Raw genomic sequence first — 12,532 nt, 5'->3', positions numbered from 1 at the left:
GGAAAAGCTGACATGCACACCCAGGCTCCAAAGCATTTGACACACCTTTGGCTTGCCCACATTCTCAACTGCCCTCCAGGTGGTAATGGCCAGTGGCTAAGAGCTTGGAATTTAAAGGCAGTTGAGTCTGGGCTCAGCAGCTTTGTACTTTTGGGCAAGTCACTTTCCCTCTGGAGTAAAGTGGGATTAATAATAGCCCCAACTTTATATTATACAGCTATTGCGAAATTTAAATGAAAGCAGGTGAAAATACATATGCAAATACCCAGTAATAGGTCTAATATTATTTTTTATTTGCCCCTAGATGTATTCACGCACTCCGGAGAGAGCAGTCTGTGAATGCCTTGATTTAGCCACTCCCTCCGCCCTTTCTAATTCTCCTCCTCAACCGGAGGGGCGGGGCGAGGAGAATCCCGGCAGCGCCGCTGTAGGTTATTCAGAGGCGCTGCCTCAAGCCCCGCCCCTCCCTGCTTGGATGGACACGTGGCTCCAGCGGCGTTGGACCGAGCTGCCTGTGGGTGACTCAGCAGTGCCTGTGCCTGCCCCAGCCTGATAAGTGTGTGTGTGCCTGTGAATGTGCGTGTGTTGGGGGGTGGCCAGGGAGGCCTTGGTGTTTCTATGTTTGTGCATGGGGGGGTACATGTGGAAATGTGATCTTGTTGTGTCTCTCATCTCTGTATATTTGTCTGGGGGTGGGGGTTGCATCTGTAGGTGTGACGGTGTGCATCGGTTGGTGAGTTTGCATAAAGGGTGTGACTCTGTGTCTCTCCAGTGTCATATAAACAGGTTGATCCCGCAACCCTGCCAGGCCCCAGGGACCTAGAGAGCTGTGCCCTGCCCCAGAGGCCTCTCTGCCTACATAGCCTGTGTTTATTTCTTGTTGGGGTAACTTGTGCACTTCTGTGGATGAACGTGGCCTTTTTGGTCACTGGAAGGTGAGGTGGGGTAGGGTGCTGTCACTGCCTGGACTTCTGCCCCACTGTCTCTGCCTATGAAGTCTCCACCTCGCTCCCCAGACTGTAGAGGGCAGTTTGTTCTCTGGGATGCCCCCTGTGGGGGAGACCTGCTGAGGCAGCAACTCACACTTAGCCATTACTCTTATTTTACATACATTCTCTCATTTGGTATCATTGGATCCAAGAGCCAAAAGAGTTCTCAAGAGGGTCTGAGACTCAGTGGAGGTGACAGCCCAGGGCCACATGGCTGTTAAGTAGTGGAGGTCTGAAGGTGACAGGCAGGGGGCAGATCTCCCTAGGCTGAGTCCTCAGTGTGCCTGGGGCCTGTGGGGCACTGATAAGTATGGGGGGCAGGGGAAGGAACCTGTTTGTCTCTCCCTCCTCCTCTGAGTTGCCTGGGCTCCCAGCCAGTTCCTTATCCTACAGAGCCAGGGCACTGCCACCAGCTTCCATTGGGTGATTGGGTCTTGAGTTGGATGGTAAACAGGCCAGAGGACTGGGGCAGAGCCGGGGGAGGGGGCACATATAGGAGCATGTATTCCTTCAACAAACTTTTATTCAAAGCTGACCAGGACCCTGCTCTAAAATAAGAGTCACAAAAGCAGGCCAGGGGAATGGTGGAGACATGGGGAAGCTCAGGCTCAGCCGCAGGGTGTGGCTGAACTCTGCTGCAGGTTTCAATCCTGACTCCACCATTTATGGGGCCGGTGTGTGACCTAGCCAGTCATATTTCTCTCCTATCCTGTCTCATCAGTCAAATGAGGTAATGGCACTCACCCTGCCTGCCTTTCCCTACTCCTGGATACTAGAAGGGAAAGCCTTTTGTAAAACAGAATTGTTCTCCTTACAGAATAGTCACTCCTGTTGTGATTCATGGCCTCCTATGAGGAAGGCCCTAGAGCAACTGTATATCTAGCCCACAGGGGAAAGGATCCCATCTGAGGGGTTACGGAAGACTGCCTGGAGGAGGAGGAACTTACTATATGGAAACAGAAGAGGTGGAGGAACAGCTTGCACAATGCTTGGAAGGAGGATGGTGAAGGTGTGCCCTGGCAACAGAAAATGGTTTGGTATATTTGGCACACAGAGTGAATGCCAGGTTTAGACTGGGTCAGGTGAGGTGGGGGGGGAGGTGAGGGTGGAGAATACAGACATTTGGGGATAGCTAGGGAGTCTTTGAGGTGGAGATAGCCATGTTCTGGCTGGGCTGGTGCAGTCATTTGAGGAGGGGAGCTGAGAGAAGAGGGAGAATTGGCGGGCATTTGTTCAGGAACCCCCATCCCCAGGAGGATCCATCTGAAGCCTGTGGCAGATCCCCAGGATGACACTGAGGTAGGCAAGAGGCTGCAAAGCCCCCTCCAAAGGAAACATGAGAGTTTTGACGGGTGGAGAAAAAGCCAAGTCAGATGCCCTAGTCCAGGGAGGGACCCAGGCATGGGCACAGAGGGTGCCCACCAATGAACATTTAAGGACTCTGAAAGGCCCCAGAGCCCAGCAGTTTCTCTGGGTTTGCTCCAGCGTGGGGAGAGGGCCTGTCCCACCAGGAGAACTCGTTCCCAGGAAGGCACCAGCTCCAGATGTGGGAGGCAAGCGTTCACGGTGGTGTTTGGGGAACCTGGGAGCCGGCGCCAGAGAAAAGGAAAGATGGTTTCTGCTGCCACCTCGCGGTCACAGTGCCACTGAGGTACAGGCACAGAGCCCTGCTGTCCAGGCTGCCCAAAGGAAGCTGCTCCGGGGGCTCAGCCAGGGTAAAGGGGGCCGCTCTGGGTGCAAGGGTGTCAGCTCTGATGCAGGGGGTTGTGGTGACAGGGTGGGCTCTTATGTGGGACTGTCCTGGATTGCAGCCCTACAGCTTGTGAGACCTCAGGCAAGTCTCTTATCTTCCCTCCTCCTCTCTCCTCAGTGCCTTTGAGAGGATTAAGAGATCACCTTTACTCCTGTGAAGACCCTCTCAGCCTCTACTCTATCTTTGCAATTGGGAAAAATGAGGACCCAGTGGACAGATCCAGAATTGTAGAGCCTGAAACTTATTTGGGGGCCTCTTTAAAGAAAAAAAATATACAAAATTAAGAATACAAAATGCCTATAGCCACTCAAGGCCTTCAGCCTCAAGTAGGAAGAAGTCGGAGTAGAAAGAAACCGTGGTCTTAAACCAATTAAAGTTAACATATTTTACTTCTGCAAATTCTACAGAAACATATAACTTTGTGAACACACAGCCAGAGTCCCTCCTAGGGCCTATGCAAGTGTGAGGACTTGACTGATGCATAAGTTTCGTGGGGAGTCAAGCATGAGGTCCCCCGTAGGAGATGTGGGGTGTCTTTCCAGTGGGTTTCAGCCCCGGCAAGTTCACTACAGATTCAATGTGACCAAACAAATGACAGTAGAACATTCGTGGAGTGAAAGGGTTATACCCAACTTTATTTCCAAAGTGACAGGTCAATGACTAAAATCCCGTTCACTCAGAGCGAGTCTGCATGCAGCAAGCCAGTCTCTGCCTCTGGGCCCCTCTGTCCACACAGCCGTCCCAGTCTCTGTCCTCAGCGCTGCCGCCACTCCAGCCTCTGCTCTGCTCTCCTGCAGCCTTGCAGCTGTGCCACCATGTCGCCCAGAGTCAATAACGATGCATTGCCCACACGTGTGTATTGAGCTAGCCACCCAGGGCCAGGTGAGAATCCTGGCCACAGGAACCTTCATTGTATCCACATGAGGATTCTGAAGCCAGGGCAGGATCAGGTTCATGTGTCTCAGCACCAGCACCCTCCACAACCCAGGCAGGCCTTTCACCCTAGTCTTCCAGAGTTGTCTGCCTGGGACCGAGTCCACCGTACTCACCTTCAGTGTGATCTCATCCTAACAGTTGGGGTGCTCCAGCCAGGACTGCTCAGGGAGCCTGTTTCATATGGTGGAATCCTCCTTTGCTCTCTGGCCTGGAGTCCAACCCCATGAACCCAAGGAAACCTCTGCCTGCCCTTGCTTCCCCGGGCAGTGCCAGCATTGTGCTCAGCACACAGGCCTTTGGTCAGCAGAGTTGTCCGAATTCCTGCAGTGCGTCAGTCTGATGTGACCCATGTGTGGTTAGTCCAGGTGGATACATCTGGAGCCCCTCCTCTTGCAGCCAGGCCTAGGAGGTAGGAGTTGAGAGGCAGAGAGAGGACTCAGACCTAGTCCCAGTGGTCCTCTAGCTCATAATCTGTGAGGCAGGTAAAGACATGAACTAAATCTTAAAGTTTTTAGGCCTAAGAATAACTTAGAGATCAACTAGTCCAAGTGATTGTCAAATTCATTTAGTCACAGAAGACCAATATAGGAAACAAGGAAGCAGGACTATTTGAGTGGAGCAGTGGGTGTGGAGGGATGTGGAGAGTCTGTTTTCTTGGCCTCCCCAGTCCCACACCCTGCTTGGCCACTCCCAGCCCCTCTAAGGAATCATGAACTGGAACCATTGTTGAAGTTCAAGCCCTTTGCTTTAACTGAGGCTCAGCAAGGGTAAGAACCTTGACCAAGTTCACAAAACAAATTGGTAGCCAGTCCTAGGGTTCAAACCTGGGCCTACTTGACTATAGGTTTCAGGCTTTGTTCTACCTCAATGCTGAGCAGCTGGGGCTGAACCATCCCTTCCCACTCTCAACCCACACCTCCCTGCTCTCTGGATCCTCCCACTCAGTGCAGCCAGGACAGCAAAGAGACAGTCAAAGGTGTCCCAGGGCTCCCTGGCCCCCACCCCCAGGGGCCCATGGGAGTGGGACAGCAAAGCAGTGGCCCTTTAGAGCCCCCACACTGGAATGAGGGCAGAGACTGGACTTTCATCTGCTCACTTTTACCCTCATTCAGTCTGAGCACAGAGCCTGCTGTGCTGTGAACAATAGATACTAGTTGAATGAATTTGAAGCAGCAGCTTAGGTAGGGGAACCTTCCTGGGTGGGGAAGTCATCCCTCCAAGTTGACCTCATCCACCTGTGGGCACTTCTGGTCCTCTGGGCACCTCTAGTCCCCTGGGAGTGGGGATCAGTGCTGGGCTTTACGCAGTAAACATTTTCAGCTTCGCTGCGTCTTCCTTCTCTTTCTCTTCAGAGCAACTGCTTGCCTGTCAAAGGATGCTGCTCTGTGACTTTGGGCAAGTCATTTCCCCTCTTTGAGCCTCCATCTCCTCATTTGCTCCTCAAAGTACTTGCTTTCATGTTTGCCTGGGGGTTTCAGCCCTGTGCAAGTTCACTATGGATCCAGTGAGGCTGAGAAATGACAACAGAACGTTCTTGGGGTAAAAGGGTTTATACCTGGCTTTATTCTCACAGCGGTAGGTTGAGCACTAGAACCACATCCACATCCAACAGTCTGCAGGTCCCTAGACCGCCTCCATCTAGCTCTTTATATAGTGACTCAGTCACTAATAGATCATTGCTAATGGGTGTGGAGACCTAGCAATAGGCCAATTACATCATCAAGTAGTTTAGGATCAGATGAAGATCCTGGCCATAGGAACTTCCATTTTCCCCACGCATTTTCATTTATTCAATGAAATAGTTATTTGGCTTTTTGTGTGCCAGACACTCCATAAGGCACATGGGACTGAGAAAATAAATGGGATGCTAGCTGTAAAGCACAGCAGTGCCTGACACAAAACGGGTGGTCAGTGGCTGATAATTCCCCACCCCACTCAGCCCACGTGTATCCAGTGTTTCCCAACAGAATGCCTCCCTCAGAAAGACCCTCTTTCAGGAACCAGTTCAGGTCCACAGCTTCCAGGGATGAGATTGAGTGAGGCATTGGTGAACTAGGGAACACAGATGGGAGGAAACTAAATAAGGGTGTTAATGCCAGATGTGGCCAGAAAGTGGCAGCAGCGCCCGTGAAATGAGCCTGTCCTGCGTCCTCTAAGTTTCTCCCAGACCAAGCTGTTTGGCTGTCTTCCTGTGTATGAACCCAGGTGTGTGAAAGTGTGTGCCCCAGTGAGAGATGTGTGTACAAAGTCGTGCATGTGCGTGCATGTGTATGTGAGCAATATACACAGGTCCTGGGAGTGAGTCTGTGTGAGAGAACAGAATGTACCCAGTGGTGTGGTGTGTGGGTAGGATGTTTGTGCACAGTCAGGTGTGTGTATGTGCAACCTCCGGGCCAGTATATCTGCATGGGGACCACAGTGCAACACCTCTTAAACTTTTTGGGTCCTGGACCATCCAGTGAATCCTGCAGCATATCCCATTTCAGAAGGCTCTGGAATCACCTGGGGGCCCTGGTTCCCCTGGATAAGAAAGTACACTCAAATATTATTAGACTGGGGAACTTAACAGGTTTCACAGTTTTTTATAATAAACATTCTATAATAACTATAAATGTTGTTGCAATAAGAAAAAAACCTGTGCTCAGTTTCATGGGTCTTTCCTTTCCCCTTATGGAACAGCCGGGTTCCCATATGTCTGAAGGTGCTGCAGGGGCCCAGCAGCCTGCTGAGAAAGAACAGGCCTTGCCCAGCATGGAGGCGCCCTGATAGTAGCTGTGGGAGGTCCAAAGAGGGCGAAGGGTCAGTACACAGCAATCAGAGAAGGCTCCCTGGAGGCAGAGGGATGGAGGTGACCTGGAAAGATGATGAAGCTGGCACAGGACAGTGTCTGCCCTGCCTGCTCCACTTCTCTGAGAACTGCCTGCCGTTGGGCTGGTCCTTGGCTGTCCTCTTCCTGTGCTGGGTCCCTGTCTCCCTCTGAGGGAATTTGAGGTTATAGGCAGGCAAGATTGAACTTAGATTCCTAGAATATCCCATTGGGAATGGGCATGAGAGGTCATGTGGATTTTCCAGGCAACTGGGAGCTATCAAAGGTTAAAGGCAGAGTGTATTTCCCCATCGATAATAATGTGCTGTACTTATCATGCACAGCTGTTAACTCGGGTCCTCAGGAGAATCCCAGTAAGTTATAGTAATTATCCTACTTTACAAAAGAGGAAAGAGATGCCCAGAGTGGTCACACAGATGTGCTTTCCCTCGGGGCGTACACAAAGGTGAATACAAAATCTCCACTGTGCACACATACATAAATACCCAGGCGCTCTCACACATGCTGTGCAAACACACACTCCCTCTCCCTCACCTTCACAGCCCTTCTTCCCAGCCTCTGTGGGAGTTTGGCTCTGAGTAGAGATGCCAAGCCTCTCTGAACTCTCCTCGAGCGGAGTCCCTCTCTGTGAACAGAGTGAGGCCAAGCAGTCAAGCCCCCTCCCCACCCCAGCAGTCCGGCAGGGTGCCCCTGTCACACCTACACAGTCTGCAGCTGAGCAGGACGGAGGCCCCAGTCTGGGTTAGGGCCACCCACCTGCGCTAGTGCTCATCACCTCCACGCAGCAGCCCCGGGGTGGGCAGCACCGGCTGAGGCTCTGACTCCCTGCAGGGAGGTTGCTCCAGAGGGGAGGAGGGGCTCCATGCCCTGGTGGCCTCTTAAGGACCTGGTCACAGTTGGCAGGGAGGCAGTCCCGGCCAGGAAGTCTCCTTTCCAGAGAGTTCCTTGTGAACCATCAGGCCCAGCAACTAGTTGAGAACACTGAGCAGGAGGAGGAGGAACTTGGGGTGTGGGGCTCCACCTCCCCTCCCAGGGCAACCTTGAATGCACACAGGGGAAGCTGGAGGAAAGGAGGGGGAAGGGGAAGGGGAGTCAGTGGGAGCCCCAAGAAGCATGTGGGGTGGGCAGGGCTCAGGACAAGGGACTTAGCACAGGGAGGCGGGCTACAGGGAAGCAGGAGAAAGTTTGGAGGGTTAGCGGAGGGAAGGGGAAGCTAGAGGCCGGTTTGATTTGTCCACTCTGGGCAGTGGCTACAGCTGCCTTACATGTCTGTCTCTTCCATCAGGTGGAGTTCTTAAGGACAGCGTTGAATCTCCCTCCAAGACAGATCCTGAGGGTAGGGCTATACTTCACACTTGGTGTGAGCAGGCAGGTTTGTGTCACCCCCAAAATGGGGCTCCCCTCATGAGGGAACCACAGAAGGTGACCAAAGAAATAACCAGAGATGCAGACACTGAGAAGAGTGTTCATTTTATTGGGAAAACAGAGGGTTGGGTCCTTGGTACGAAGATGGGACCTGGATAAGCAAAGAGCCAGGTGTTTGAGTCAAGATTCATTTCTGACTTGCCTGCCTCCCTCACCCCCAAAGTGGGGCACCACTAATTACAAACACCAGACCCGCAGGCATCCTTTCCCCTGCCACTGGGCAAATGCCGGTGTATTTTAGCAGTAGAGGTCTGTTTCCGGGGTCAGGGAACATGAGAGAAATGTCTTTCTCTCACAGGATGGTAGAGCCCTCAGAACCAATCAGCTCCTACCTCTATCCCTCCATTGTGCAAAGGTCCAGAGAGAGACAGAGATGTACCCAAAGTCACACAGCAAGAAAGTGGAGAACAGACAGTCAAACTCACATTCCCTGTCTCTTGGCTTGGGACTCATTCCAAGAGGAGATCCTAAAAGATGAGCCCCATCAGATGGATGTCCCCTGCACCAACCCACCAAGAGACTCGATCCCCGTGACTCAAATGTTCAGGCCTGAAGGCTCCAGTCAGTACCACCCAGGGACCTCTTTCCTCCCAGGCTGTGCCTGACTCTTGGGCTCCTGGGAGATGGTCCTGGTGAGACAAAAGGGAACAGCTACTTCTAAGGTGCTTGGGGAGAAGGCATCCTCTTGAAAATTGCTTCTACAGAGTGTCTGTCTCGCCTTCTGAAACTCAAGGAGGTGGTTTAAAGAGAAAGTCCTTAGCTCCTGACCCATTAGGAGACACGGGCTGGAGCAGGTAAAACCTAAAACGTTAGATAATATTAAAAAGCTTCATTTTTTTTTAGTGCTTACTATGCTCCAGGTACTTCATCCACGCACCAGAATAACGACTGTGTGCCAGTTGCTGGCAACGTGTACGTGACCAAAACAGACAAGTACTTCGCTCACAGCCTCTTTCTAAATCTTCACTTCTTAGCAGGTAAGCGTTGTCATCCACAACTGAGGAAATGGGCTCAAAGAGTGAAGTGACTTACCCAAGGTCACACAGCAGGGTCACAGCAGGCAGCTGACAACTTAGAGAACAGGCAGGCCTCCCAAGGCAGGGAGAAGGATGGGGAGAGGGCCCTGCCCAGTCACAGCAGTTTACTGGGAGACTGGCATGTGCCTCTGCTGCCATAGTGAGGGGGCACAGAACCTCGCACCAGGAATGCTCCATCCATGACTGTGACCTGCACGCAAGGGGGTCCCAAGTGCCCTCTGTGTAATCACAGAGTTTCCTCTTGGGAGGCAGGAAGAGGAAAGCAGAGGAAGTTACCTTACAAACCTAAGATGGGATCCTCGCTGGCCCAGCCACTGACAAGCAGGGTGGCCCTCCTTGGGCAGGTCATTCCCCTCTCTGAGCCTCAGTTTCCCCATCTGGAAAATAGGGGTAATAACAATACTGCCTATCTCGTATTTATGCTGTGACAATTAAATAAATTACCCCACACTCAACAACAATGACAAGCATTAAGTGCTGTGTTACCTAGTGTTACTGCTACACTGGTCTCTCTCCGCAAGGGTCCAGGAAGGGCTATACACCATGGGAGGATCATGAGCAGTGGTGGTGATGGGGCTAGAACCTCGGCAGAGCCTAGTGCTCTACTATGCCTTCTACTTGAAGGCCCTCACCAGGCCCCTCTGAGCCCCATTTTAAATTCTCAGGTTGCCTGTCCCCAGAACCACACAGCCAGCTGTCCTGGTCCACCATCTCCCAACACCTGACAGCTTGGAGTTGGCAGAACCAGGTCCTGCCTCTCCCCCCAGCTACCAGCACTGTGCTCAGTGCCCAGAAATGAAATAAAGGAAACATGAGTAAATAAGCGATGAGAGAAAGGGGTGTGTGTGTTGTATGTTGAGTGCTGGAACCAGTTTGGAAGGGATCACTTCCTAGGGGCTCTGCAGCCTCCCAGCTGGTTCCCAGCCTGGATCTGCAGTGGTTGCCAGGCGGAGAAGGGTCTGATGCTGAAAACAGAGGAGCTGGTCATTGGGCAGAGGCCTAGCAGGGGCCCAGCCTGGACTGTTGCTCCTCAAGTCCTCTCGAGACACTGGTGGCCCCTTACCACCACGAGGGACATTTCAGGTCCCATGTCAAGCAAACCTCCTTCGACAGCTGCCTCTGGCACCCCGTAATCGCTACAGAATAATGCTGTAGGGGGCCCGCTGGGTGCCAGACACTTGGGGAGGCACCTCACTTGCCACATCTGTAGTCTTCAGAGGGGGTTTGAAAGTGAGAGAATTGCCTAAGATCACCCTGCTCACAAGTGGCCAAGACTCCCATGAAATCAGGCCTCTAATTAGAGAGAGTCTAAGTCGAGGAGAAAACAGAGAAGCTCAGAGAGGGCAAACCCATTGCCTAGGTCACACAGCCAGTCAGCTTCAGAGCTGAGATTTGAGTCCAGATATGGGGCTTCCCAGGCCATGTAGGAGACTGAACGTGAAGCTCTGATGTACTCCCATCACCCTCCTGCCCTCCCCACACGCATCTGCTCTTATATGACACTTGACACCATCCATCACTCCCTCCCCCTGGGAACGCCCTCCTCCTCCAGTTTCCATGGCAGCACATTCTCCCCATCCTCCTCCTGCTTCTCCCTCTGCTTCTCACTCTCCACGGTGGTGGCTCCTGAGCCTAGAAAGCGGGAGGGTTTCCCAGGCTGGGTCCCTGGTTGCTTCCCTCTTCATCGCTACCCCTGAAAGCTCGTCTACTTTTCCCTCTAGGTCTCCAGCTCTGACCTTGAGCTGCAATTACACTTTCACCTAACAGCTACTTACCACGTGGTAAGAGCTTACTGATGTTCTGGACCCTATACATACATCAACTCACTGAATCCTCACAACAGCCCCATGAAGGAAGTCCATTCTGCAGGTGAGGAAACTGAAGCACAGAGACGGAGACCCAAGATCTGACTCCAGCCTTAACCACTACCTCTGTTACAAGATAGGAAATCATAGGACATTTTGCAACCAGAGGCAAAAACGTCCCCCCTACCGTTCCGGAGAGAGGAGTGGAAATTCTGGGAGAAATCAGACCTATTCCACAGTTTTGAGAGCCCTGTGATGATCTAGAATTACACTGTCAATTTAGAGCTTTAAAATGCATTCAGTATATTTTGAAATGTGAAGATTGAGAGAGCTTCAGGAAGAACAAAAGTTCAAGGAAAATTGCCCTTTCCTTTGGATTTTTCCATTTGATCTTAAGTCTTCAAAAACCTCATCCCAGGGTTCCAGCACAAAGGCTCTTCCACTTCAATGATGCCTGGAATTCACTGGTAACTTGGACCCTGGAGTTCCACTGACCTGAGTTTTGCCGCCACTAACAGGCTCTGTGATTTAGGGGTGAGCGGCTTGACCTCTGAGCCTCAGACTTCTTGTCGAAAAAAGTATTACTTCCCCCACAGGACTGTCATGAGGATCGGATGGGATAATGTGCATAAAACGCTTGGCATGGCACCTGGCATGCAGAAGTGCTCAGTTAAACCCCATGCTCCAGACGCACACAACTTCTCAGGTGTGCCAAGCATCTGAACATTTCCATGCTTTGCATATGCTGTTCCCTCTTCTTGCTGGCCAATTCCTATTCATCCTTTAAAGCCCCCTGACCCTTTTCCACCCCTTCTAGAATTGCTACAAATACGTGTTTCAGTGAAAAGCTAGAAAAGGCACTTTCCTGGGGCTCCCAGTCACTGCATGCATCACACTGAGATGTAATGATCTGTTTATGCCTTGTCTCCCAGCCTGGGCTTGAATTTTCCGACAGCAGGGCTGTATCTGGCTCATTTCCAAGTCCAAGTGCTTAATATGCACAGCCTGGCATGAAGTGGATTTCAATACAAGTGTGGCTACCTTAAATGCATGTGGTCTGGCCCCAGCCCCTGCTGTCCCCAAGACATATTTATATATGAGAAGTAGTAAAAGGCAGCCAGATGGGTTATAACCACAGTGAGCGGACCTGGAGCAGCCTTGAGACAGGCCTGCCTTGGGAGAGGTTTGGCAGTCCTGGCAAGGAGAATAAAGTCTTGGCTCCCATGTCACCTTCAGGAGTGTTCCCCAGTTCCTAAATTGTCCCGTTTCTCTGACATCTTCCCAAGGCATTAGCAGGAGGAGTCCCAAGGGACAAGGTGTGTCCAAGGGACGAGGTGTGTCCAGGAGTGTCCCCTGCCCTGCCAATACATCTCCCATTCAGACAGAGCTCTATAGTCACAGGCTCTATCTGGATGGTCTAGGTGGCCTAGGACCCTAGGCCTGGGTGGATCTGAGTGCTGGGTTATAACCACAGTGCCCTACATCTTCCAGGGCCCTAGTGGAGCCATATCCCAGAGGAAGAAAATTCCTAAATCTGGGGTTCCAGGGGCCTCACCCTGAGAGGGGGGCTATGCTTTCTCTTCATAGCACATGTGTAAAGCTACTTTGCGCCCAAAGCCCATCTTGGTGCCTAAGCCCCCAATCCCCTGAATGCCAGTTTAGCCCCTGCTGGAATGACAGCCTCCCTTTCCTTTTGTTCCAAAGAAATGACTGTCAAAAGGAGAAGAGGTATATTGTTTCTTTTTCTTTTCTTTTTTTTT

At 51.8% G+C, this 12,532-nt stretch overlaps 1 long non-coding RNA gene across 3 annotated transcripts; it reads left to right on the top strand.

Annotated features, from left to right (window-relative positions):
* Nucleotides 1–451: 451 nt before the first annotated feature.
* Nucleotides 452–12,526, top strand: LOC118927142 (uncharacterized). Of its 3 annotated transcripts, none has more exons than XR_005030723.2 (4): nucleotides 452–558; nucleotides 7,791–7,927; nucleotides 8,774–8,907; nucleotides 10,689–12,526. It is a non-coding gene; the product is annotated as an uncharacterized LOC118927142 (long non-coding RNA). The 3 variants fall into 3 exon arrangements; XR_008996944.1 differs by having other exon boundaries at nucleotides 8,774–8,913; nucleotides 10,697–12,524; XR_005030724.2 differs by lacking the exon at nucleotides 10,689–12,526 and adding an exon at nucleotides 9,633–10,680.
* Nucleotides 12,527–12,532: the final 6 nt, after the last annotated feature.

Source organism: Manis pentadactyla, chromosome 4 (assembly GCF_030020395.1).
Source record: "Manis pentadactyla isolate mManPen7 chromosome 4, mManPen7.hap1, whole genome shotgun sequence".
Classification (NCBI taxonomy): domain Eukaryota; kingdom Metazoa; phylum Chordata; class Mammalia; order Pholidota; family Manidae; genus Manis; species Manis pentadactyla.
This window is presented reverse-complemented; position numbering and strand designations above follow the sequence as displayed.